At 38.9% G+C, this 27,664-nt stretch overlaps 1 long non-coding RNA gene across 3 annotated transcripts; it reads left to right on the top strand.

The window, feature by feature from the left end:
- Positions 1–20,534: 20,534 nt before the first annotated feature.
- LOC128800360 (uncharacterized) lies at positions 20,535–27,186 on the top strand. 3 transcript variants are annotated; one of them, XR_008434963.1, is made up of 5 exons: positions 20,535–20,670; positions 21,780–21,866; positions 23,207–23,285; positions 26,820–26,897; positions 27,037–27,186. It is a non-coding gene; the product is annotated as an uncharacterized LOC128800360 (long non-coding RNA). The 3 variants fall into 3 exon arrangements; XR_008434958.1 differs by lacking the exon at positions 20,535–20,670 and adding an exon at positions 21,331–21,385; XR_008434962.1 differs by lacking the exon at positions 20,535–20,670 and adding an exon at positions 21,414–21,507.
- Positions 27,187–27,664: the final 478 nt, after the last annotated feature.

The raw sequence follows: 27,664 nt of genomic DNA on the forward strand, positions 1-27,664 counted from the left end.
CTGTAGACCACCAGATGCTGAGGGAGTTTTTCTGGGCTTGTAACACTACATGAGCTCTTTGCACTCACACAGCTTCCTGTGTGTCTGGTTCACTGTCATTGAGAACAACCATTTCCATGTGTGGAAAATTCCCCTGAAAAGGGTATCAGATTTTTTATAGTAAGCCAAATGGCCCAACCCCTGCCAACTGTCTTGTAACAGCAGCTAAAACTCAAAGCTTTAGCAGAAGATAAAGAGAGCTATGATGAACTTTCTCTGGCTGTGGATGAGAAAAACTCCTCCTTCACAACTGAGTGTCCATGATGCTTGATAAGCCCACAGAAAAGCAACATTTGTTCACTGTTATCCTGCACACACAAGGGCTATTTGCAGATTGAGGTTCAGCTGCATTCTGAAGCAGACCATGCCAGCAGATGTGAGAGGATATTGGGACTGCTATTGCATGTGCTTCCCCTCTTTTGACTCTCTTTCTCTCATAATCTGCTCCTGGCTGCTGCTGAGCCACATTAGTTAGTTTTGTCAGGCTTTTTCCCTGTTTGAGCAGTGCTGCCATGAGGGAAATTAATTCCAAAAGCACAAAGTAATTTTAATGAGAGGATGAGTATTATATCTGATGTTGCAGGATGACTGAAACAGTATCTGGACTTCAACCCATGGTGTGAGCTTTCTTCTGGCCATGAAGCATCTCAGATCTCATGGCAATTCTCTTTGCCACCTGTTTTGCTGGATGTGAAGGGACAGAAGCCATCATGGCAGGAGACTCCAAGCTGCAGAGTAGTGATCACCCTCTTGCCTTCTACTACACATTTATCCTTGAGGATAAATGTATTCAATCAAGGGTGCTATTATGATAAAATAAGACATCTCATTCATGTATCAAATGAAACATAAATAGCTCATAATAGAACATATGAAAAATCTCCCACCAAGACTATTTATATTCTCCCATTCATGCCTGAGTCACAGTGATTTCCATCTTTAAATTTAAGTCTAAACTAGTCAGATTTTTGAGTATTTCTGTTTAAGGATTTTCAACTTTTTAGTTGGATTTGTTCCTTAAGGATTTATTCTTTTTATTGTACCATCCTTTATTTGATAATTATCTTCTAAGCATACTTCAAGCCAGCTGGTTTCTGACTGGTGAAACAAGTCAGAAGCTCCTGGGGGAACTGAAAATGTATCTTCAACTGAGGGACAAGTCCTCACCAAAAAATTTCATCTGTCTTTTGTCTTTCTTCTCTCTCCATTCTGTTTGCTCACATTTTCTCCTCTCCTCCAATGCAGTAGTTCCCTCCTACCTGGGAGCCTTATAGGGAACATAATATTTATTCTAGCAGGCACAATGGTGGTGGGAATTGAGGATGGTTGAAGGCAGTGCCTTGGGCTAGACCATGCTGGGCATGTGAGGCAGTGGCTGGCTGCCTGCAAGCTCAATTTTTTTAATTCCCAGTAAAATGGTAAATTACACTGAGCTTGGGCAGGAGGAAAATATTACTGCATATCCCTTCCAGTAGGAGCCAAAACAAGCCAGGAACCAAGCTATGAGGAGCTGGGGTGAGGTGAAGGATAAAGAGATTTTTCTCTTTAGTATTTTGAGCAAAGCTGATGATGGTTGCAGAGGGAGTTCAAGGCTAATGTGGCAGCCAGCAAAGGCTAAACTGGAATGTAGGAATTGACAGTCTGGATGGGCTCACAGTTGGTTTTGTTAGAGCTTGAGTTGCAAAGGTTGTCTGCAAGGGGCTGTAACAGGCAGGATCTGGAGCAGAAAAAGCCATGGGGTATACACATATTTGATGAGAGGGAAGGGCTCAAGCACATCACACTCTCTAGAAAGAAGGGGAGTCAGAAGATACAGCTTTGAGAATTGCGGTTTTAAGTGTGTTTTGCCTGTTTACCATCTCCTAAAGATTGATGAAACAAATTCCTTCATTTAATTTCATCTTTTGGATTAATGTGTAATTACAAATGACACATTATTGCTGTATGTATGTTAAAAGGCAAAACAAAGGAAAAACACACAGAAAGGCAAGGTGACTTTTGTTGGTCCTTCATTCCTCACGAGAATTTGTTTGTCTGGCTTGAGACATGGGCCCAGAAAACTGAATAGGTATTTATATTGAAAGAAGAAAAGACTGAGATTTGTGGGCCTGAGCATTATGCTGAGCTGCACACATATTAATTAAAAAGGACTGACCTCAGACTTTGGGCACTTTATTTCCAGTGTATATTTCATGTTCTTTCACTTTTTAAGTGACTAGAAATAATTTGGGGCCCTTTATTTTTGAATGCCAGCTTGACAATTTTTAGGTGAGTCTTTGTGTTTGTTTTTCTCAGCAGAGAAGTGTGTCACTATGAAATAAAATCTAATTTTCTCATTCCTGAGAGAGTGTAAGCCAGAGACACAATCTTCAGCAAGTTCAACAAGGGACAGAACAACATAAAGAGACAGTGAGGGACCAGAAAAAGGTGCATCATTTAACATCCATAAAGTCATGACTGTGAGTGCTGGGTGACGAGGAATGAGCCAGGGAAAGCAGCCAAGCTAGGTGCCCTCTCTGAATTGCCTTCAACTGCTGTTGGCAGAGGTCAGCTATAGCAAACATAGGTTGAACCTACAGCGATTTCTGGGCTGAAGTTACAGAGACTTTAAACTCTTAAGCTGTACTGGGTCAAAGACTCAAAAACCCAAGAGCAGTGATTACCCTTGAAAACCATGATCAATGCAAAGCTGAGGTTGAATGCACAGGATCTGAAGTTGAGTTGTCCATCCACCTCTATGAGCTATCTAGAACAAAGCTAACATGTGTCCTCTTTTGCCCCCTTGCCTCCTCTCCTTGTGTTTAGAAAGAGGAGAGTGTGGTAACTGGAATCAGAGGCTGCAGTTGTGGGTGGTCAATATGCCTTTGAGTTTTGGTTTGTTGTTTTTTTTTTTTTTTTTTTTTTCTGGTAACGCTCTTTGAGAGTAGAGCAACATCTGAACTTAATTGTTCTTTGTTATCTGATAAACATTATTAGATAATTCAGTGGAATATTTTTAAATTGAGATAAGCCTGTTTCACTAGTAAAAATAGAGGGTACAGAAGAAATAATATTTTAATTCCTGGTTAGGTTTTTGTTGTTGTTTGATTTGGAGTTTGGGGGGAATTTTTTTGTTATTTAAAAAACTCCATCAAGAAGCACACACACAGGAAAAGATTAAGATCCACATGCAAATAAAAAACTTGGCAAGTAACATGTTAGTTTGCTTTTCAATGGGAAAAAAAAAAAATGGTTGATTCCGGTGTCTTACATTTTACACATCCTTTTATAAATAAATTAATTTCTCCCTCCTACAGATACAAGCCCTTGCAGAGTTCCTCCACTGGGATATTTACATCCTTTGCCTCTAGTTCAGCTGGATGAAGTCTTTGCTATTGTTTTTGTCACTTTGTTTATTTTGATTCCCCTTTGTTTATCTTCTCCTCTTCTTGGATACTTTTCATAAACACCCATTAGCAATGTGCAATCACAGCCAAACAGCCAATGCTTGTCACTGTTTAAATGTGCAAATGTCAAGGAGGGGAAATGGTATATGGTCCTAGTCCAGGCAGCCAGGAGCACATTTCTAATACTCTGATATTGTCTAGCAATGGAAGATTGCGCATGAAGCTGTAAGTGGAATAGAAAAGGGTTTTGTGGTAAGATCAGAGGATGGAAGAGGATTATGCCAGTGCTTCCTGCAATAAACATTATTGGAAACAGTCTTAAATACATGTCCTTCCTTTGATACCGTAGCTCACCAATATTATGTATTTATTTTTCTAATTGAAGATTAAGAGACCACATCTTGGCTAAAAGTCACCCACTAATTACTTTTGTGAAACCTATATTAATACTTAAATTCCTACAATTATTAGACCCTGAATGGTTCATTTTGGTGTTAATCAAAGCCAGTACTGACAAATGCACTTCTTAAATTGATAAAAATACCATTTCAGTCAACAGGTCTCAATTTTTATTATAGAATATACTTTAGAATATACTGAGTTACAGTAATGTCAATTACTGATGTGAAACCAGTTATGACAGGAGGTAATTAATGCTTGTAAGCTGGAAGGAGGTTGCAATGTCATATAAAGCTGTACAGGGATACCCAGTTGAACTGGTCATGAACAATAATTTCAGTCAAAAATTCAGAGCTTGCTAACTGTATCAGAGCATGACACTACTGTAAGTGCAAGTATTTTAGGATCTAGTCTGGCATTATATTGAGTCACTTGAACATAGAAAGATGCCTCATAGCTGTCCTAGCTGAGAATGTGCTATGAAGCCATAGCCACAGAGATGAAAACAATACCCTGCAAAAGCCTATCATCTTTACTTTGCTGCTATAAAACTCTACTGATGCTTTTTACTACATGAAAAGTAAAGAGCAAAACAAAGCAAATCAGCTCTTAACATTATGCAAGAAATTGAGAACATATCAGTGCATATTAAAAAAAAAAAGAGCATTTTAAGCAGATGTTGCTACTGTAGATATGAAAACATCAAGTAAAATTTAAATGAATTCTAATGTTATGTATGAAGAATCTTAAGCAAGACAAGCACAGGACAGGCCTTTCATTGAAGAGCATTTATCATATGAACGTGGAGGTACTAAATAGAAAAAGATTTATATAACTCAGGCATATTATTCTAAATGGGATTTTATTCCAGTTGAACATATGCTCAAGAGATGGTTTCTCTGTGACTGCTGTATTTCTAGATTCCCTTAGACAACTGCTATGCGCAACTAATAGCTCAGTTTTCTGTTTGCATTAGATAATTTCTTTGGCTTTCACCAGTCTCACTCTCACCAGCATTTGCTATTTGTTAGTTTGTCAGCCAGTCTCTTTATAGAAGATGGATTTGATTACAGCTCCAGCTGGGAGCTATACTGGTGCAAAATATTCTAGATACAGTTGTGCTGAAATCAGATATTAGGAACTGTTCTGTAAATATTGATACCTTCCCTTCCCTTCCCTTCCCTTCCCTTCCCTTCCCTTCCCTTCCCTTCCCTTCCCTTCCCTTCCCTTCCCTTCCCTTCCCTTCCCTTCCCTTCCCTTCCCTTCCCTTCCCTTCCCTTCCCTTCCCTTCCCTTCCCTTCCCTTCCTTCCCTTCCCTTCCCTTCCCTTCCCTTCCCTTCCCTTCCCTTCCCTTCCCTTCCCTTCCCTTCCCTTCCCTTCCCTTCCCACCCCTGCCTCTTCCATTTCTATTTCCATTTCCATTTCCATTTCCATTTCCATTTCCATTTCCATTTCCTGCCTTACCTTGCCTATTCCTATGCCTCTCCCTCAGAATGAGCAGATGTCATAGAGCAGGGAAAGAAGTATTTTTCTGTTTAACATGAGACACCTTTTTTCTAAAGGTATGTATGTTGAGCACAAAGAGACAAGCACACATGCTGTGCTGGTGTGTCACAGGTCTGCATATTAACAGGAAAATCCCACAGCATTCAAGACACAAGGGTGAAAACCCACCCTTGCATACACCATTGCTCTTCATTTGTTGTCATGAAGAGTTGTCACCAGGTGTTCATAGAAAGTCATGAGACAGCTTGCCAACCTGCAAATAGCAGTGTATTAAACTCACTTGTGTGCAGTTTCAATGCCCTAGATTTTTAAACAATATTACCAGAGGCAATTTTTGTTTCCAGTTTTAGGTTAGCACACAACTGAAACTCAGTGATGCTTAGCCAAAACCCGCAACTCTTGCCTGGTTTTGAATCAAAATTCTACAAAACCACAATGTTTATCATGGTTTCTACATGAAGTCATAATTAACCCCAGGTTTGCTCAAAACTTTATCCAAGTTAAAATATTTTGTAAACTGTGGGGAACCTTACTGAAGTATTGGGTAAGTATGAAAACATGAGCAGATATTTGAGTTCAATCTGACCCAACGTTTTGCTGAAAAAGTTTCAAATTACTGTAGCATCAATCTGATTATTTTTTCCCAGGAGGTAGATGTTAATAGAGATTCATTTAACTTCTGAACTCCAGAAATCTGTAAGGATTCAGTGTTATCCAGGACTCCAGATTTATATCAAATGCACTTCAATACACTTTCTCCAAATTATTTCTATTCAGAAAATACTCTTTTTACTCAACCTACTGATTTTCCTAACAAGAAAATCAAATGTGGAGGGGGTGTTGAATTTTTGGTTTTTGGGGTGAGGTTGGAGTGGGGTTGGTATTGCAAGAGATACATGTTCTTAGCCAGCTTAATGTAAATACAGTTATTTCTGTTCTCTGATTTGCTATCCAAAGAATTCTTCTGGGGCATCAGTAGGAAATGTTCACTCATGTATATTTTAAGCCATTCAAAAAGAGAGATGGAGAGACAGTGAAAAACAAAGAAAGTGAGAGAGCACGTCAGAGAGAGGAAAAAAGTCTGTTAGGCCCTTTGTTTGAAAATATGAATAAATTTCTATGGCTGAAGATACTACTGGAAACTGTGTTGCTTTGGCAAAAGATCATTCTAGGGTGAAATCCTGACCTCAGTGTGATCTCTGGAAGTTTTGTTTATCTATGCTATATATAAGCTTCATTGGAAGGAGGGTTTCATCAAGGGTCTCAATGCAGGGGATGTTTATTTTCAGATTATTTTTATTTTCTACAACAGGTTTGGATCTAATTACAGTTTCTGGACTTTGTTGGGATGTCCCACATTGGTAAATGCTTAGCACTGAAGAACATTACGTGAAAGGTCATATCCTCAACTCCCACATGTGAATGTGTAGCTTAATAAATTCAGAGACCAGTAATTTCAAGTAATTAAATGCAATTTGTCCAGGAAATTCTGCTTGGGGAAAAGGTTATAAACCTCAACATTTATGCACTTTTCATGAGTTGTTTCTGTTACAAATGTTTATGAAAATGATTCAAGGGCTATGAACAGCATCAAGCCTAAATCAACACTATTTTTTAGCACTGTATTGTTCTAGAAATGTATTGTCATTAAAGTATAGCAAATGCTAGAAGTGAAGTATTTTATTTCAGTTTGAATTTAAAACTGACAATTTTAGCAGCAAGTGTGCTATATAGTCACAACCTGTCACTTTAAAACTATTGTAGCATTAAGTGCAGACAGAGCATATATATACATGACTTTATTAATAACCATAAAAACCTATGCCTTAATTAATTAAAAATCAGCCGCTATGTAAGATATTGCACTAGCTTAACTCTAGTTTAGTAAAGCAAATTCTCTAAATAGGAACTACATGCCTGCCAGGAGTTCCACTATTTGCATCATTAATTCTGACCCTTTGCTTGCAAGACTCTCTCTCCCAAAAGTAATTCATCTCAGTTATCATATGACAGCAGAACTTCACACCCAGTGCCAGGCTTCCAATGATTTCTCCCCATATGGCAACTTCCTCAGCTCCATTATGCACAGTTACTGTGTGTCAGTCTCAGGCATCACATCTTTTGCATAACCAGCCTCACTAATAAGCTGATTGCTATTTCTGGAAGCAAAACAATCATTCTTTGTTTGTGATGGGAATATATTTAAGTCTAATGTAAGAAAACTATTGTAACTTTAGGAATTCCTTGTTTGATTCTTACAGCTAGCTCTTCTCAAGTTCCCACTTCATTTAGTGGAGAGAACGGCACTACACACATAAAATTCAAAGACTTCAAACAATTTGTGCATTCACAGATTTCTTTCTGCAGATATTAATTTCTCCATATGTTCCCATTCTTTCTAGTGTATGTTAGATCCATAAAAATTAACTCTAGATCCTTAAATAGTCCTGCAACTTATCTATATTTGTTTGCAGAACTGGGAAGTTAGTAGTTCAAAGAGGGAGTAATATTGAGAAAGCCTTCCTTTTTCATCCTAGCAGTCTATCTGTGCTCACAGACTATGGACTGGAAATCTCCACCTTAGGTATTATACACAGAATACGTTTGGCACTGCTCAGCAGAGGCGTCCCTGAGGGAGTGTCTGAAAAAACTTGTCCAGAGAAATTAAATTTCTCTTTTCTCTGTGACAAAGAAGATGGTACATATAAGTTATAGTTCAGATGATGGATTTACACCAAAGGAGCAGGAAAGCAATAATCCTTTGCACTGAGGCAAGTGGAAAATCCTTCACATGAAGAAGTAATCTAATGCACTCATGTAAAATACATTCACAAGATCAGAGACAGAAGATGACCAGACTGCACAAGAGGTAGTACTCACTGCAGCCAAAAATGCTTTACTCCATAGGATTGTTACACCAAGGAAGCCAGCTCTTAATCATTTGTGTTACTGGATATTCAAAATATGTAGATGGGTGCATTATAGAAGGTTTTCAACTAGTCTCTGTCTCACACCTCCTCATTTTCATAAAGCTTATGGACCTACAAGCATCCTTTTGTTAAAGCAAATACATAGAATCATAGAATCACAAAATTACAGAATGTTTTGGGTTGGAAAGAACCTTCAAGAACATTTCATTCCAACTCCCACTGCCATAGGCAGGCACATCTTTCACTAGGCCAGGTTTCTCAAAGTCACATCTAACTTGGTGTTGAAAATTTCAAGGCTGGGGCACCCACAGCTCCTTTGGCCAACCTATTCCAGTGCCCCACCAAACTCTCAGTAACGAATTTCTTCCTTGTAAGTTAAACCTACTCTCTCTGAGTTTAAAGACATTACCCTTTATCCTATCTCTACCTCACCTTGTAAAACACCACTCTCATGTTAAATAATGCTGGCCCCACTATGAATCCCTGAGGAGCACACTTGCTGCTGGTCTCTCCCTGGTCATCAGGCTGTGAACCACAACTCTATGAGTGTGACTATCCAGCCAACTCTTTATCCACTGAGTGATTGAAAAAGTAGGATGCAGGCATCAATACCCCAATCTCTTGTCTGCTGGGGGAGCACTCTACCATTTGAGCTAATTCCCTCTACCTCCAGTGGATGGAGTTACACAGATTGTAGGGCAATGTCTTGAAAACAAGTCAAGGACAATGCTGAGACAAGTGGTAATAATAATAGCATTTTTAATAAAAATTCAAAAAGATATATATATAAGAAAGGAAAAAAAATTATTATAAAGTGAGCAGGTAAATTAGTGGCTGCTCCTTGAATTAATGTCCTGTCAGGGAATGGATCTTATCTTTGGGCATCTTACAGCACAGATCTGGGCCCTGGAGAAAACGATTGGAAAGCCAAACAAGAGTTTCTACTGCATCAGATGACTGAAGCTGGAGCTAAGATTAATGGACATCCTTTCCCATATAACAATAAAATTTGGCATCAAACTTTCAGTTGTGTTCACCCTCTTCCCATAAATCATAGCTGTTGTAAATCATTACTACAACACCCTATCAAATAACAGTAGAAGAATGATTGGGTTTTTCATCATTTTTTTTCCTGTCTTAAATGCTTTTGTTTTGTTTCAACACTGATACAAAGATACCTCTTTCTTGAGCTCCATCTTTAAATTAAAGGTTATGTACCTTCTCTACCTTGTCTGCAGGAAAATGCCCTTAGTAATTCAAATGGCAAGCAAGAGTAACCATGAACAGGAAGAAGAAGGGAGAAGAGGTGCCTGCCTCACACAAACAGAGAGTTTTTTCACCTCTGACTATTCCTTGATTTAACTAATTTTTGGTGGTGCTTTTCCTCCAAGTCCTTCCAGTTACCTTATGTAAAACCTTTAAAAGATTTACTTCTAAAATATTACTTCAAAGAAGCAATTCAGACTCAAAGAGTCACATGGTGACTCAGGTTGGGAGGCACTCAGAGAATCGCTAGTCTACCCTTGTGTTCCATGTAAGGCCATCTGTAAGGGCAGGCCCAATATCTCAGGACTTTTTGCAGCTGGGTCTCCAGTGATGGGGATGACACCTTGCTGGCAGTGGGTTCCAATGCACATTTCTCCTCACAGTGAAACAAATTTTGTCTACATCCATTGCAAACTGCTCCTGTTCCAATGCATGCCCACCAAACTCTGCAAAACACTTAATGACACAAAACTGAAAGAACTGAGATCTTCAACCTTGGCAGCCTTGTAATAAGTATTTAAATCTGAAGGATGCTTTTCTGCATGTACCACAAGTCCTCTTCCATGTTCCCTGAAATATTTTCTGAGGCTGTCCATCAAACTGGAGTGAAAGATGAAAAATCATGGAAGTGCCCTATATCACATGATCCAGAGATATCAATTGTGTCATGTCTTGGTCTCATGCTCATGCAATGTTTTAAAATGTTTTTAGCAGCTCATGTCTTTTTTGAGTTGCAGTGTCATAATTTCCAGGAAAATTGTGTTCTTCCTCAAGATAGTGTTCTCCCAAATCTCTTATTAGTCTGTACATTCATGTGGTTGCCTTTTTCCTTTTGATCTGCCTGTTGGCTAGATGCAAACTAACAAGAAAATTTGCCAAGAAGCCAACACTAGGTAACATTGCCTCAGAATGGCCTGGCCATCTAATATGGGCTTCCTGTAAGCAGCTTAAAACAATATTTCCAGTTAGATGTGCTTTAATGTATTTATTTTGTTCAAAACATAAGAACACAAGTAAGTGTAAGCAGCCACAGTCAACTGTATGGTCACATATATGAGAGACAAAAGCAGAAGTGACAGTAAGAGAGTTTTGACACTCACTGAAGATAGATCTGGTGCTTGGAAGCAGTAAACAAGATTCTTTAACAAACCCACCAAAGTAGTAGCAACCAAACTGAGGAATGAGGGATGCAGACTGCTGGAGCTATACTGCCAAAGCCATACAAATAAAAGCAGTCATGTGCAGCTGGAATGCTCCCCAAGTATCACATCCTGGCTCTCAAATGGAAATGGCTGCCAAGTGTTTACTGAATGATGCTGTAGCCCTGCTTATAGCCTCCATTTATTTTGTGCTCCTAAGGCTGAGGATTATTGATCCTCAGCTGTACAATTTAATGTTTTGTGCCCACACACTTTATTTTATATTAAGATGATCCCAAGTACCTAGTTTCCAGGTTTTCAGCTGCTTTTAACTAGTATTATCCCTCCCTATTCCAGTCACTAGGTGGTCTTAAAGTTGCTGTGCCTGGCCTAAGGGAGATCCTCAGGGTGATTCATGGAAAAAGAAAGATGGACTAATAACATCTGTACCACTTCCCTCCCTATTTATGTTCAGTTCCCCCTTCATGATAAGTACAGTTTGTGAGAAGTGAGAATATTCCCCCTCCATACAGAAATGTAACAGTATCCTCTCGTTAGAGACAGAGATTATTTAAAGCTAATTTAAGGTTCAGTTAAGCCTTCAGAAGGAGATGTATAACTCAGCAGGGAGTGGTAATAAAACTAATGGTGCACAGTGAAGGGAAAGAGAACTCTTTTCCTGACCTGTGAGGTTCATTTCATACCAGGAATTCCTGAAATTCTGCAGAATATTTCACACATAGCTTAGTTTTTCTGAGTTTCAGTTCCGCTTCCAAATGGAAGTGGGAATAAACTTTGGGCAAATTTGTGCAAAACTGCTGTAAAAGGACAGCTGACTATGTGAAGTTGGGCCAAAACATTTAAAGTGCAATTTACAAGGGGAATGGCTAAGGTTTACCTATTTTACAATTTTTACACTTTCAAAATGTTTGTTTGAATACATGGTGGAAAATATGAATTGGTTTAAGTTATCTGAAGTGTTTACTGCCAGCTGATATGCTTCAAGGTGTGCAGTCTCATCTCTAGCTTCCACTTCAGAAAGACACATTTCCCCTATAGTATCCTGAGTGATACCTACCACTCTCACATGGATCTCTGGCTATTTCCAGAAGCTAAAATCCCATGCTGGCCACAGAATTGCCACACAGCAAATGAAGGAACATGTAGGTATTGCACGCAGAGGCATGATCTAGTCCTTTAGATTTCACTTCAGGAAAATTAATGGGCATTTTGTCTGAGGACAGAATCAGAACTTCAGTATATAGAAAACATACATTCAATTCTGCCACTTCAATATTCAGCATCTGAACATTGCTTAGAAATAGCTTGTGTGAACTCCTATATGAACTCCCCAGGTTTCTAATGAAAGATCACAGAATCAAAAAAATGGTTTGGGTTGGAAGTCACCTTCAAGATCATCTAGTTCAAACCCCACCACAGAGAGCGACAACTTCCACTAGACACGGTTGCTCAAAGTCCCATCCAACCTGGCCTTGAACACTTCCAGGGGTGTTCCATCCACAACCTTTCTTAACAACCTGTTCTACTTCCTCACCACCCTAATCTTAAAAAAAATTTCTGCCTTATATCTACTTTCTGCCTTAAACTTTACTGCCTTTACTGCCTTAAACCTACTTTCATTCAGTTTAAAGCTGTTGGCCCTTGTCTGATCAACACTTGTCAAAATTCCCTCTCCAGCTTTCTTGCAGGCCCGCATTAAGTACTGGGAGGTCTCTCCTGAGCCTTCTTTTTGCCAGGCTGAATAACCCCAGTTCTGTCAGTCTGTGGTCGCAGGAGAGGTGCTCCAACCCTCTGGTCATCTTCCTCACCCTCCTCTAGACCCACTCCAAAAGGTCCACATCCCCAGAGCTAGACTCCAGGTGGGGTCTCATGAGAGCAGAGAGGGGTGGAACTACCCTGCTTGCCTCACTTCTGATGCAGCCCAGGGCAGGGTTGGCTTTCTGGGCTGTGAGGGCACATTGCCGGGTCACGTTGAGCTTCTTGTCAACCAACAACTCGAAGTCCTTCTCAGAGCTGCTCTCAATCCATTCTTTGTCCAGACTGTATCTGTGTCTGGGACTGCTTTGCCTCAGGTTCTGGACCTTGCATTTGGTCTTGTTGAATTTCTTGAGGTTCACATGGGCCCACCTCTCAAGCCTGTCCAGGTCCCTCTGGATGGCATCCCTTTGTTCCAGGAAGTTGACTGCATCACAGCTTGGTGTTGTCAGTGAACTTGCTGAGGGTGCACTGGACCCCACTGTCCATGTCACCAGCAAAGATGTTGAACGTCACTGGTCCCAGTGCCAACCCCTGAGCCATGCCACTCATCACCAACCCTCACCTGGAATTATGAGCCATTGACTGCAACACTTTGAGTGCAACAATACAGCCAATTCCTTAGCCCCTGAGTGGTCTATCTGTCAAATTGGCACCTCTCCAGTGTAGAGATAAGGTTGCTGCGTGGGACAGTGTCAAGATATGAGTCTTCAGCATCTTTCCATATCAGAAACTGCCATCGTTTATTTTTACTCAACAAACAAAACTTTTTTTTCTGCAATTTATCACTAAATGATGATTGAATTACACACACAAGTGAAGGGAACCCCTGATTACCTATTAATCATGGATAAATACCAACTCTCAGAGGTTTTTTAAATATCTATAGGTGATTACTACTTTTAAAATTAAAATATTTTAAAAATACCCAGTAGGTCATGCAAAGCCTGATCTGCAGACAGTGAAACTCTGACTAGTTTCCTTGTCGAATCTAGCCCCTAATTCTAATTTAATAGGTCAGTCACATAATTAAATTGTGTTTAAATAATTTATTTAGGATTAAGAAGCATGTGTGTACTGAATATTAAATATATAAGCTTCTAATGACCAGCTGCTATTTAATTTTATTGTCTTTCTTAGCATGAAGTCAAGTGAATGATATCCCAAGCAGCAAATATCTCATACTGAAATTCTTGCAGAGAAACACCAAAATGATCACTAGTTTTTTAACTAGTGTTAAACTAATGTTAAGCTAACTAGCATATTTGGCAAGTGTTTAATTAGGAGATAGATAGATGATAGCTAGCTAGCTAGCTAGCTAGCTAGACATATAGATAGACAGATGGATAGGGAAATCTCAAATATATTCTACAAGCCAGAATTATTTATAAATATGCTATGGTGGAAGGTAATATAAAAGATGGACTGAGAGCATGATTTGAATAAATAATACAATGAAATATAAAATTATCATTGTAGTTCTTCTCTCTGGAAACCATTTATCAGAGTGTGTGTGTGTGTGCACTGAGCTGGAACTCCACTATGTTAGACCTGCCAATAAGTTGGCTTGAGTGGCAAATGACTGAAATAGCCTTATCCTATAGTTCTAATCTCACATATGGATCTAATTTCACATATGGCTACATATACAGCTTTTCTCACAGTCTTTCTTTTTTTTTTTTTTATTTGATACAAGCAAAAGCTTGTTACCCATAGAGGAGATGCTCAACCACATGAGCCAGGGAGGCCACCAGAGCTCTGCCCTCTTATCTAACACTGTTGAATCATCACCAGTTCAGAGAAATACCTGCTGTGGGTGTTTGCTTGAGGTAGCACATTTTTTGTATTAGTACTTCTTCAGTGCTAGTTTGAGGGTTTGTAGAACAGAGGGAAAAAGTGTGTATCCCCAAAATATCTGTCCCTGTGTGGAAAATCGTGTTTGGAACCTGAGTCAGTGGTCTATTTTCTTTTTTCTGTTATATGGAGAAAAAAAACTATTTGAAATCCTTTGAAATGATTCAGAGGAATCATGTTTCTTGTTATCTGAAAATATAATACAGATCTAGGTCTATCTTTCCTATTCTGCAGCTTATCTTTGGTGGAATCTGCTGGGCATACTGACAAATCGTAGTGGTACACACATTTGAAAAAATGCCATTTGTCATCCAAGTTATTGGAACAGACCCCAATAACTGAATGTCAGGAGACCACCGAGTGAATGCCATGAGAAGCACTGAGCATAACAATTTCTGTGTGACTCTGGTACACTTGGCTGCCCTTGTGGAAAAATGCCCATGTTGCTGCAAATATCCAGCTATTTCATTGCTACAAACAACATTTCTCTCTCTGAATATCTATTTATTATTTTACAAGTGAAAGTCACTGGATTTACAGATTAAATTATCACTTCTGATTGCACAATAAATAGGTAGAAATCTGTCTTCCTCACCTCTGAGTGCATCATGAGGCAGAGGCTGGAGATGCACCACAGGCCTCTAATCAACAGTGTTTGCACACCCAGGATTGCTGTCTTTGGGAGCCTGCTGAGAGCAAAAGAAAAATCAGTTAAATGTATTTTCCTTTAACAGAGACTGCAAATTAACTTGCTATGAGACCTACTCTTTGTTTTTCCTACGTAAGACGAATAATATTAGTAGAAGTTGACAGTTTATTTCAGGACAACATGCTAAAATTGCTGTTCCTACAAATGGTTAGTGGTAGCTGTCTATGCTGTTTTGTAACAGCCTGTATCAGGACAGAACAGATGATCCCCGATTCAAAAAAATTCAGTCAACTGTAGGTCATGACACAATAAATAGAACAATAAATTCACAAACAATGAAACTATATTGGCCCATGCCAGTAGCCCTACCATAGCAGAAGTTCTGCTTTACAGTGTATTTTCTCAAGGCTGCTTAGGAGAGGAATGCTTTAATATGGCTTTTAGAGAAAATTAATATCCTTTGCACATACTTGTGGATTGCCTATTGAGTGTAAGGGGCCGTGTAGAAGACAGCAAAGAAATGTTCATTTCAAATTTGAACAAGGAGATGATGAAAGGGCAAGTGCTCAGAGCTGATTAGAATCAAAAACAGGTAGGATGGCAGTAGGCTGAGAGAATCTGAAGAGGAAGACAGAGAAGGCAGCAAGGTAAGGGTTTGCAAAGGAAGGGTTCTGTACTTGGTAAATGGACATCTGATCTGCCTGGTCAATATTAAACATTTGCTAAAGAAAGTTTTATTGAACTGGCTGAGATATGATGATAAGTGATTGTACCGGATAGTTGGTAAGATGTAGGCTCTTAAAGGACAGAGGATGTATATTTTTAATATATCTTTTATAATAAATAGACCATATTTGTTCTGAAATGCTACATAGCGTGCAGCTCAGCTGGGAAGTAAGCTCTTAAGTTTAAATCTAGTTCTAAAAATACTCAGATTTTTAATTCCTAGCAAAATTAAATTGCAATGTGTGTAACCAATAATAAATGAATGCCACAGAGTGATATCAGGAACCAGCTGGAAGTGGGAGCTAACAGACATCGCACTGACTGAGAAAAAAAAGGGAAGTGCTACCTCATGATGAGATTTCAGAGGACAGAGTTAATGTTTGGGGCAGAGAAGAACTGACAAACAGGATTTAACAGCATTGCAGCTAATGAGACTTTGGTGCAACAATGATACTCAGCTAAGATTTTAAAGAACATGTCTTAGGCAGGGGAAGAGATTTGTAGGTCTTCTGTATTGAGAGGATAATTGAATTTATGCTCTGTTGATGAGTGAGAATGGAAGCAAGGACAGGTGCATTTGGGATCCCCACTGAGAGCTAAGGGAAGGCCAGGACATGCTTCTGACAGATATGCTGAAGAAAGTAAGAAGACCAGAGAACACCTGAGTAACAGCTGGTGAGAGGAAGTGCAATTTTAAGAAAAAGACTAGAACGCCCCAACAAAAATGAAGGGCATATCTAAGTATGGAGTATTTTCCTTCAAATTTTGATTAAAAGACATTGTACATTAAGTGTATCTGAAGATGAATGCAAGGAGAAGACATCTTCAATGGGACTGAAATGTGTGACCTGAGATTATTCAGTGAGCTTGGAGATGAAAGGAAGAAAGAAAATAGAACAGTAGCTGAAGGAGCAAGGGGGCATCAAGAGTACTTTTCATATGGGAAACCTTGTAGTAGGAGGGGGGAAAGCACTAAGAAAGTGAACATACTTGATGATAAAAAAAGGGGAAAAAACACTGAGGAGATTGTGACAATGCATGGAACAGAGCTCCTATGGTAGCACAGGTATGAGGAGAAAACAGTAGAAGAGAAACTTAGGATGGGAGGGTGGAAAGAGTTGTTAATAGGAATGGAGGTGAAATGTAAGATGATAATCAGGTTGTATTGCTATTTTTTCTCTTGGTGTTGAGATACTTTATGAAAAGAAGAGCAGTAGTTTTGAGAGACGAATCAAAGATGGCAAAAAAAGAAAGAGGACAAAGATAAGTGTAATTATAGATATGAAAGGAAGCAGAAAGGTATTGCTGACCTGGCAAACAGATTTATCCAAGTTAAAGGAAAGGGAGATCATGTAAAGAACTGAAGAGCTGGTGAAACTGGAGGTAACTGTAAAAGAGGAGAGGAGCTCAGAGGGGAAAGAGGAAAAATAGCAGGAAGACAAATACTTAGGTCAAAGGGCAGGAAAGCCGTGGGCAGAGGACAAGCAGGTTATAAACAGCCTGTGCTATGGACATGTCGTATTGTGCCCCTCATGACCCAGAAACCAAATCTGCCTCTGTGCACATTTCTGTCAGATAATTATAAGGAAGTTTTTGTGTTTCTATATCAAAGCTAACGCGTTGTTGTGATGTTGTCATCCAGATTCTTAAGAAATGTGCTGACACTATTTGTTCTTTTGGCAGGGGCTCAATTGTGCCCTTCTGGCACAACTGGTAAGGGCCACTTTATATCAATGAGAATGAGGTAGCAGTTTGTTTATACAGGATGGTTGTCCAGGGAATAAAGCAAAAAGGCAGGATCTTTTCTCCCATGTTAGGATTAGCTCCACAGCAACAGAGTGACAGAGATTGCAGCTAGAACAGCTTAATTCCTACCAACATAAGGGTCTTTGTTGTTTAAATATTTATGTGGATGGAAAAACTCTTTATTAAATGTAATGCTTCCCATAAAGGGAAAAGTCCTGGCCCTGTATTTTGCCTGTTGCACTTATCTCCCAGTTTGAATTGACAGTGATTTGGAGAGCAAAACAGCAGCAGGTTGCAGAAAGCAGACTTTGCTGTTTGTCCAAAGAACCCTGTTTCAGCAGGGCTTCCACCTACCAGGGATCCCTTACTGTGGCTGATCACATGTTTCTTCTACTCTTCTGTGTAGTTTCAGCCACCTTTATGACATCTCTTTATTCCTAAACTTCCTCAACTGGGACACCAATGATGAAAAGGGGATTGTTCAGGCAGATCCAAGGTAAACAAGGTATCACAGATGTTCAACACTTTCCTAAAGCAGGTAATTTATGTTGGTACTTTTATTCAAGGAGGTGAACTTTAGGAATTTAAAAAAAAATCTGTGTGAAAAAAAATCTGGGTCATGAATGATCACTTGAATAGGTGATACAGACAAGAGAGCAAATCAAGCCCTTCTGCTTACAGAAGAGCATTTAGAGGGTGTTTTGAGTGACAGCAGATATCTTCCATACTTAATGATGAACAGTCAAGGTGTTTTGAGTTGCAAGAAGTTCTCAGGAACATGTTTCTGGAAAAGTATTGCAGGTACTGTAGGAGAGATGTAGAGTTCAAGCACCTTTTAGTCTTTTCTAATGCAAGTAGATGAGCTAACACTGATTCAAAACATTGGCCTTGATCTCTTTGCTTCTCCTGGCTTTAAAAAGAGCATGGTAATGCCCAGTTTCTCTGTACAGGTGAGCCAAATGCTAACTCACTCTGTATTACTTTCTGATGCTAGTGTAGGCTGCTGTTAAGACACAAAATTAGTCTAGACAATTATTTATTTTAAAAAGTATACCTTTGTGTTTCTGTCAATGTGTAGTATAGTATCACTGTTAATGTTTGACCCAAGCAAATTCAGTAAAGGAGTTCTTAACAGCTCTGGATTTTTTTCTCAGAAATAACATATTGCCAAAAGTTATGTGCGCCAGGAGACTTTCAGTGGTGGTCTGAACGCTGGTATAACCTGCATGTTAGGTATTTTTAGGTATGGTGTAAACTCTGCCCCACTCACCTAACCTCTCAGATAGGGAAACTACAAGTATACAGGATGCAGCATGGCCATGCACCCTTAAAATAGTACTTTATGATGAACCAAAGCCATACACATTATTTATGACATTTGTGAAACCAGCTGATGGAAATGTCTAATGAAATATATAAGGTGAAAAGGTGTCATGAGAAGCTTCCTTGATGCCCAGAAAAATGATAATGTACTTTTCATGTTACATTCATGAATTATTTACGATAATAAATCATAATGAATTAGTTGGTAAAACAAACAAAGGTTTCTGATAGTGTGCTACCAAAGTACAGCACAAACCTACTATCATTACACAGATAGGGAGTGCCAAGGCCTTCCCTGGGAACATTTTTTTGATCAGAGGCCACTCTTTTACACTGAAGACCACTCGACAGCATATTAATAAATACTATACCAACAAAATGATCTTTTTTAATCAAGTTTTCTGTCTATATGTTAATTTAGTATATGTTTTATCTTCTGTTTAAAGTTGTTTTCCAAAATTTATAGATGGCAATATTTTAATGTGTTCTGACTTAGAGCAGATCTTCATATCTTTGGTACTGAGTGCATTAAAATACATGTTCCTGGGAGAAACAAATGGAGCTATGTGGATCATTCATATCTGACTTTATTTGCTCTTCCACTTTTTCTGTTCTTACCCTCACCCTTGAGTCTATCTCATACAATCACAGAATCATTCAGGTTGGAAAGGATCTTTAAGATCACTGAACCCAGCAGTTAAACTAGGATTGCCAAGGTCACCATTCAGCCATGTCCCTAAGCACCACGTATACATGATTTTTGAATACCTCCGGGGATAATGACTCAGCCACTTCCCTGGGCAGACTGTTCCAATGCTTGACCACCCTTTCAGTGAAGAATTTTATCCTAATATCCAATCTAAACCTTCCCTGGCAGAGCTACAGACCTGGGAGAAGAAACCAATCCCCACTTCAGTGCAACCTCCTTTCAGGTAGTTGCAGAGAGCAGTAAGATCCTACCTGATCTGAGTCTCCTTTTCTCCAGATAAAACAACCCCAGCTCACCCAGCCACTCCTCATATGACTTGCACTCCAGACTCCTCATCCACTTCACTGCTTTTCTTTGGATGCATTCACTGTGTCTGTGAGCTGTTTGTAGGCTGCCATCTAAAAGGCAGGTAGCACAACAGCCAGACTTCACTCTTGCCTTGAACTTAGTATCACAGAGTATCACCTGGGATTTACATCGGGCTGAATGACTCAGGGGCAGGTGTGCTCAGCTCCAGGACAGAGGCACTGCTGTGCAGCTTCTCCTGGTTTATAAACATCCCCTTTCCCTTGCCTTCAACTGGAGCTCAGACACTCGTTTGATTCTGTGTCATCCTACACTGTCTCCCCACTGGGCAGCTTTCCTCAGATGAAAGACTCATTACATCAATGCTTTCTTGTCCCTTGCTTCTGCAGTCTCTGTCTGATCTCAGAAAAAGTGTTCATCCTGTCCACTGCCTGACTGTGAGGGCAGGTCACTCAGGGTCTCCTTTTAAACAACAGCAGGTCCTGCCCTGCTGAACTTCTCATCAACAGCATGAGCAGCTGCAGCAAGGAAAATGGAAAAAAAAAAAACCCAACTTCTTATAGCCCAGAAGCACACAAGGAGAGCACAGGTGTAGCTCACACCAGGCCATTTGGTTCAGAGTCACTTGGGAAGGGGGGATATTTTTGAAACACTTGCACAGGACCACCAACGTCCTTTATAAGCAATTATGAAGACAAATGACCTCACATTTGTTCCCATTCAGTGTCCTGTGGCTTCTAGATGAAGAGATGTGGATGAACAGTTGGAGCGAGCCTGCGCTGCAGCCAACATCAACGTTTCCAAATAGCTCAATGGGCAAGTGGCAGCTTGAGTGCAAATCAGAACAGCCTGAGGGCAGCCCTAATTTATAGCAATGTAACCAAGCAATGGAAAGAGAAATCCAAGGAAAATGCTGGTAATAATCCCCAGGACTAAAAGATTTAGGTCAAATTCCAAACTACTTAACTAGGCAGAATCTAGTTCATTTTGGTTGCTATGGCAGACCTCTACCTCCTTCTGAATATCTTACTCATTTTTAGTAAACTAGGATAAATGACATAAGATGCAAAATTAAAACAGACACCTGTGAAGGATCCTTGAAAGATATGAAGGATGAATCATGTTGGAGTGGATTCTGAAAGCTAAGATGGATGATGGGAGAAAAATTAAGATGGAAGATGGGGAAGGATGCTTGCTTTCTGACTTGAATATCTTGTGTAAGAGGAAAAATTAAAAATCCAGAAGTAAGAGGAAGTAAGGTAGAATGGAGCCTTGAAATAACATCTTTCAGAGCGGGTATGAATCGGTATGAATAATGCATCACTAATTACAAGGATGTAAGTGCAGCCATGCATCCAGTCTAAGGCATGTCAATTGGAATTTAAAGGGAAATGAGAAATGTGATAATACGTCTATTTCTATCAGAAACCACGTCTATTGCTGCTGTTTTCAGGGAGAGCTTTCTTTCACAGAGATCAGTTCCTTCTCTTTATGTGGCAGTGAAGCCATAAACGCCTGTGGACTGGTAATCTGTTTCCATGGAAATGAATGGGATGTCACAAATGTAGTGCTATGACTCCATTTCAAGATAGAGTACAAGGAGAAGATAGACAGCAAAGGAGGAATATCAGGTTATTTCAGGCTCTTATGACTGCCCACTTTAAACCTCCTTTGTTTGAGCAGACAATGGAGAGGAGGTGGAGGGTTAAACTGGACTGAGTCATCCTTGAGGTTGCTTGGGTGGGAGATGAAGGTTGTGATTATGATTATTCCTTGTTGGAAGGCTATTGTGAAAGAAAAGCAATTGGTTTGTTATTATTTGTGTCTTAGCTACATGTTTTCAATTTGTTGCAAGGGTTACATCCTTGTGTACTAGAATAAAATAAATTGTATTCTTTTTATTCTTATTTATAAGAATAAAATAAGAATAAAATAACTAATTTTGATGAGAAAGTGAAGAAACTAAAAGTAAGAAAGATTTCTTTGTTAGACACTAAAATATTTTTATTTCTTTGTATATACCAGTTTTGCAGATACAAATCATGAAGTGAAAGATCATCCTTTTTCACTCTATTAACTAGCACAAATGTCTGAGCCTTCCTTAGAAAAGCAGTAAGTACTTTACCAGCAAGCCCAATTTCTTACAGGTCATTGTTGTTCAGTTGCACCTTTTCTGCTTTCTTATTAGACTCTCTTTTACCAGGCACTTACATTTGAAGCCTAGATGAGATTCTCAAATCTCTTTCTACTTCAGTGTCCTGTTAATCTGTTGTGTTTACACAGCACATTGGACCATGTTTGCCCTGGCCATTTTTCTTTGGAAAGTTAGAAGTAAGGGGCAGTCAATAACTAAAAAGCTTTTTAAAAGAGAAGGATATTTATTTTGGAAAAAAACTCCCTTTTAAAGTCTGCCAGATTTTTTTTTTTTAACTTTATTTTTAAGATCTTTGGATCCCCAGGCATTTTCCTGTCCTGGCATTGTCTTTTAACAACTGTTAAGTGTTTGTGGAGAAGTGGCTTACCTCAGTCCATTCTTTTCTTTCTGCTTGGTTTTTTTTTTTTTTTTTTTTTTTGTTGTTTTTTTTTTTTTTTCTTTTTCTTTCACGTATTCAGGTAAACTAAGCCACTGCAGTCTCACAGTGAGCAAGGCGAGAACTAGGTCAACACACTTTGTTTGTAAACCCTTACAGAACACTTCTAATTTTGTCACAGACATGGGAAAGGCTTGACATTTACATTCTTCCTCTGTAATTTGTTAAAAGACCAGCTGGAATATTAGAGTGTGACATTAAAATATAAGTTTGTTGAATGTTGTCCTGTTCCAGGTAGTCAGGGCAACAGAGCAAGGCAGGGAGCTTACCTGCCCAGCCACAGCCCTGTTTCAGTAGATAAGAATAAAACTGTGACCTCTTCCTTGATGACTTTGCCCCCCTCAGATCTTTGAGAATAACCAGATCTTTCAAAAAATCTGGCAATTGAGTAACTTGTGCATTGGCAAGGAGAAGCGGCTCTTGATAAGCCTTTTTTCAGTTCTGTGATTGAAAAAAAGCCATGGAGTTGATCAGATGTTCTGCTTTGCCAGTGTTACTGCACTGTGCAAATGTTTTGAAGTACAAATCAGTTGGGCATCAGATGTCAAGTTCTAGAAGTGCCATTGTTTACCTGGACTGAAATCTAGTTACTCTCTGATGCATTCAAGCTTCTTGATGAGAGTTATGTTTCAGAGGGACATTTTGACTGTGTGTTGTTGAAGGAGAACTTAGAACATTAATTATCTTCATTGAAAAGACATTATAATGCTATCAATCACTATATGTAAATGAATAATAGGGAAGATATTTCCCTTTTTTCCTGTGGTTGCCTGGATCATGAGTTTGCTCAACCCAGTAACAATTATTTGCATCATAATTGTCTCAAGAGTAAGTTTTTCTGCCTATGTATAAATATTTCAGATGTATGCAGGATGCTAACGAAAAGAAACAATGAAGCGAATAGATCATCTGGATAGAAATAGATGTTTCAGACTCCAAGGTAATTATTTATACTGCTGGTGAGCCATGTATTATTCACAAATAAGAAAGCAACTGAAAAGACCACAAGCATTACTGAGGAGATTCTAGAACTTCATGAAAACATTTTAAGAGACCCTTGAGGAGTAATTTGAGATAGAAGATTGAATTTCAGAGTATTATTCCCACACAGTCCTTCTGCCAGGCAAATGCTATATACACAATCCCAGCATGTCAGTATAGATGAGGCGCTGCCCTTCCCTTCTGGCACTCTGAGAGTTTGAAGCTCTTAGGTCTCTAAAAGCCTGTATCACCTGTAAGAGCAATTAGAAGGGATGTGGAGTGATGGATGGAGACCATTAGAAATGAGCACATCTGTATTACTCCCCAAACATCCATTTGGTCAACAAATTAAAACCAAAAGCATGGCACTGGCCAAGACATCTATTTTCTATGTGTTCATCTCACAAAGCAGCACCTCAGGCTTCCTGGTCACTGACTCCTACTTTTGTCATTTGTTTTTATTTACTGAATCACCAATTTGTTTGCAGGCCCCATTTTCCTTCCCCTTCAGTTACTTTGTTACTTTTTGACAGAGGGAAATGTCTGCTGTCACACTACATTTGCAATTGAAACCCCTGGTTTGAAAACTGATGAGCTGCTTTTCTTGCATAATTTCTCTCCTATGATCTGTGCTGTAAATAGAAGGAAAAAAAATAGCAATCTCTGTCCCATGGTCATGGGAGTAATTATTTTTCTTTATTTTTGCAGATAAACAGTGGGAAATCTTTTAGCATGTAATCATTTAAAATGACATCAATTTAAATGTGACAGCATTGCTATGTTTTGTTTAACTGCCAACTCCAATTAAACATTGTGCATCTTTTATTACTTGGATTTCTGGGGTTGCAACAATGTATGGAATCTGTCCAGGTTTAGAGAGAACTCTATATTACAAGATTATTATGAATCATCTTGCCCTGTCTGGGATCAATTCTAAATTTGAGTCCACCCCATAGTGAATTTTAATGCTGGCATTAGTCTTAGAACATTCTGATTGCAATTTGCTCCCTAATCAGTTCTTTCTTTTCAGTTTTTAATTCTCCTCAATCTGTGAAAGCATCTCACATCCCTTGATTTAGTGCTTAGCTTGATGTAATGCTTTTTACAGCCTATGAGTATCTTACCCAATTCTCCAGATATCATTTCCATAAACTCAGCTGTTGGGGTAGGTGGCAACTGAAACTTGTGCTAGTGTAAAAAGGGCTTAATCACTTGCCAAAGAACCACAAAAACAGAATAAAATATGAAAGAACTTACTAACAATTCATTGTTATGTAAATATGCCAAAACAACAACTTCCTAAGAGTGAAGACAAAAAAATAAAAAAACGTCTAGATCAGTTTTTGTTCTTTTACATTACTTAGAAAAATGACAATATCCTTAGGAATAACTTATTTGGTAAATTATTCTACAGCCTTTCCCTGATGTCTCTACTTGATGCAGTGATGACCCAGATGCTTTCATGTGTGCAAACTGTCATTTTTCCACTGAAAATAAAGGTAGATTACTGGGCAACAGGACAAGTTTGAATAGGCCATCCATTATCTGATTGAAAAAGTGGTTATAATATTACCCACCCATTACACAGGATACAATTAAAAAAAAAAAATTAATGGACATTGAGAAAGAGAAGAAGTGCATAATCTGAAAGTCCTCATGTTGGGCACATGACTTGCATGCAAAAATTAGGTTATTCTCTATTGGTGACCTTCCAATGCAGTGGAAAGAGAGAGGGTTCATAGAGTGAGTCAGAGTAAACTTGTGACTTTGAAGATTTGAATCCCTTTTAGGAGGAACCAGAAATAGACATATTGACCAAATTAGGTGCCAAATATTCATACTCCCCAGTGAGATTTAAATTGTGTTTGTGGAGCCTAGTCTGTATTCATTTGGCATCAACCTTCTTCAGCACTGAAAGATACAAATCTCTTCACAAGCTTAAAAAGACAACTTCTCGGCTTTTTTATTTAAATAATCCTACAAAACTGTCAGATCAACTCTCCTAGAAACTCTGCATTAATAAGATTTGAGATGCCAAAGAATCTCAGATCTCTCTGAGTTATTTATTCAAACCTTAAACAAAGAAACAATAGTCAACAGCTAGAAGATTCCAAAACTGTTTTTTCCACATATACAACCACATATGCAAAATCCTGATTGCCTGCAGATTTCAATCATTATACATTTCCTTCCTTCCTTCCTTCCTTCCTTCCTTCCTTCCTTCCTTCCTTCCTTCCTTCCTGCCTGCCTGCCTGCCTTCCATTCTCAGGGCATTGAACAATTGCCTTTCCCTACCTTGTGCAATGAAGAATCTCTGTTAAGCAGATATCTTCTACACTACAATGGAAAAAAAAAATCAGATAACTCTTTGTTTTTCTAGGTCTGACTCCATGTTAATAAATTACCTTTAATTTGCATTCTGGGTGAAAAGCTCAGCAGCTCTATCTGCTCCGTGATTTAGAAACCTGATCCAAAGGTAGCCAGGGTGACTGTTGTAGTTGCTCATGATTAAGTAGCTGCTTTTAGATATTAATCTCACTTTGACTTGAATGTGTTAGAGTCAGACTACAATGACAGCAGGATATCTTCCAGGGGAACTGCAGAGTTTTTATTTATTGATCTAGAAGCAGAAACAATCTAGCAGGTCATTTTCTGCTAGTGCTACTTTCTTTCTCAGAGATAGTGGTGACAGACAGGAGACAATCTCTGCAAGATCATTTTCCCTGATTATTGGTGGCTCCTTTGCTGGCATTACTTGCATTACCTCCCTTGTCCTTTTGACTTCTTGTAAGAAAGATGCCACTGGATTCCTCTTTAAAAACTGAAAGCGTGAAGAAGAATAATTTCCGCCCTTCTGGGGTTGGTAGGTTAAATAGGGAAATAGGCCAGAAAGCACATTTTGTGATGCAATAGCCACACTCCTATTACTGTTCAATCTATGCTTGGCCAAGAGCTTTTAGATACTGAAAGGAAACTGTAAGGGTCCTACTGGTTATTTTGAGGCAGTTACTATGTTTGCGTATCTCCTTCCTCATACTCTTAGAAGGAGGAGACTAGTGGCATTTATGTGAACATTCATGACTGCAGTAAAGGCTGTTGGGGGTTAAGACAATGTGGCAGGAGCAACTAGAAATGTAAATGAATCTCCAGGCTGAAGCTGAAGGCATTGAAATCAACACAACCAAAGGGGGACACATAGTTGTGCAAATCTAGTTCCAGAATCTTGAGGTGTTCAGTTATTTCTTTAGACGTCATTATTCTCAAAAGATTAGAAAAAAACTGTAAATGCTGCCAATTCCAAACACCTATAAGCATGAGGCAAATTCTTTGCAACTCTTTTTTTACTTGCTTTCCAGTTTTAAAACTTCAACAATTCAAGCAGCGTTGAGCTTTGAATTCATCTTTAGAAGACCAGACTAGAAATATTTGGTTTTCAAAGAAAGATGAAGGCCTCTTGAATACATGGTTGAATAATCTGGGATTTGATTGGCAGGACTTGCTGTGGAAAACCTGGCTGTGAACCCATGGTGGTTGGCCACAGGAGGTCACAGGAAGAAGCCAGCTCAGCTGTGTAAGTTGTGCTCCCCTTTCCCTTCTGCAAAAAGTGAACATCATTGTCAAGGGCAGCTCTGAAGATTCATCCCCTGGTCTAACAGCATGTATGGTAAATGCTTATATAAGATTTAGGTATAGTTTCTTGCTTTTTGCAGTGGTTGCATTCTATGATGTTCCTTGTGATACAGAAAGAGTATTTGTCCTGGATGCACACATTGGAAAGTAACTTCTAAGTTTGGATAGCAAACTAGACTAATCCAAACAATTGTTCACCCAAACTTTGTTTTCATCAAAGTGTTAACAAATAAAAAGATGCAAAACAAACAAAAAGAAAAAAAAATCAGTCTACTGTATTATTATTGGAAAGCCTATAAGATCATGGATATCCAACATGAACTGGAGTTCCAATGCACATTGAAACAGATGTTCTTTAATGCACTTAGCGTGGCATAAACTATTGGAGCTAAACAGGAATATTTTCATCACCTTTGCTGACCAAGTACATTCTGGTTTAGCGTGACCAAGTACATTCTGGTTTAGTGTGACCAAGTACATTCTGGTTTAGTGTGCATCTCCTCCAATGTGTTGGAGTAAATGAAAAATGACGCTTTCTGCAGCACAAATAACTTATTGTTTGTGATATGTCTTCTTTATATTCTCGGTATTTGCTTTGCATAAACATCTCTCACAGCTCAGCTACCATGAAACACAGAAGATATGGATTTGCTGAAGACATTTATGGCTATATGATGCTGATGAGCTTTTAAATCACATAATAAGAGT

Source organism: Vidua chalybeata, chromosome 1 (assembly GCF_026979565.1).
Source record: "Vidua chalybeata isolate OUT-0048 chromosome 1, bVidCha1 merged haplotype, whole genome shotgun sequence".
In the NCBI taxonomy this organism is placed as follows: Eukaryota; Metazoa; Chordata; class Aves; order Passeriformes; family Viduidae; genus Vidua; species Vidua chalybeata.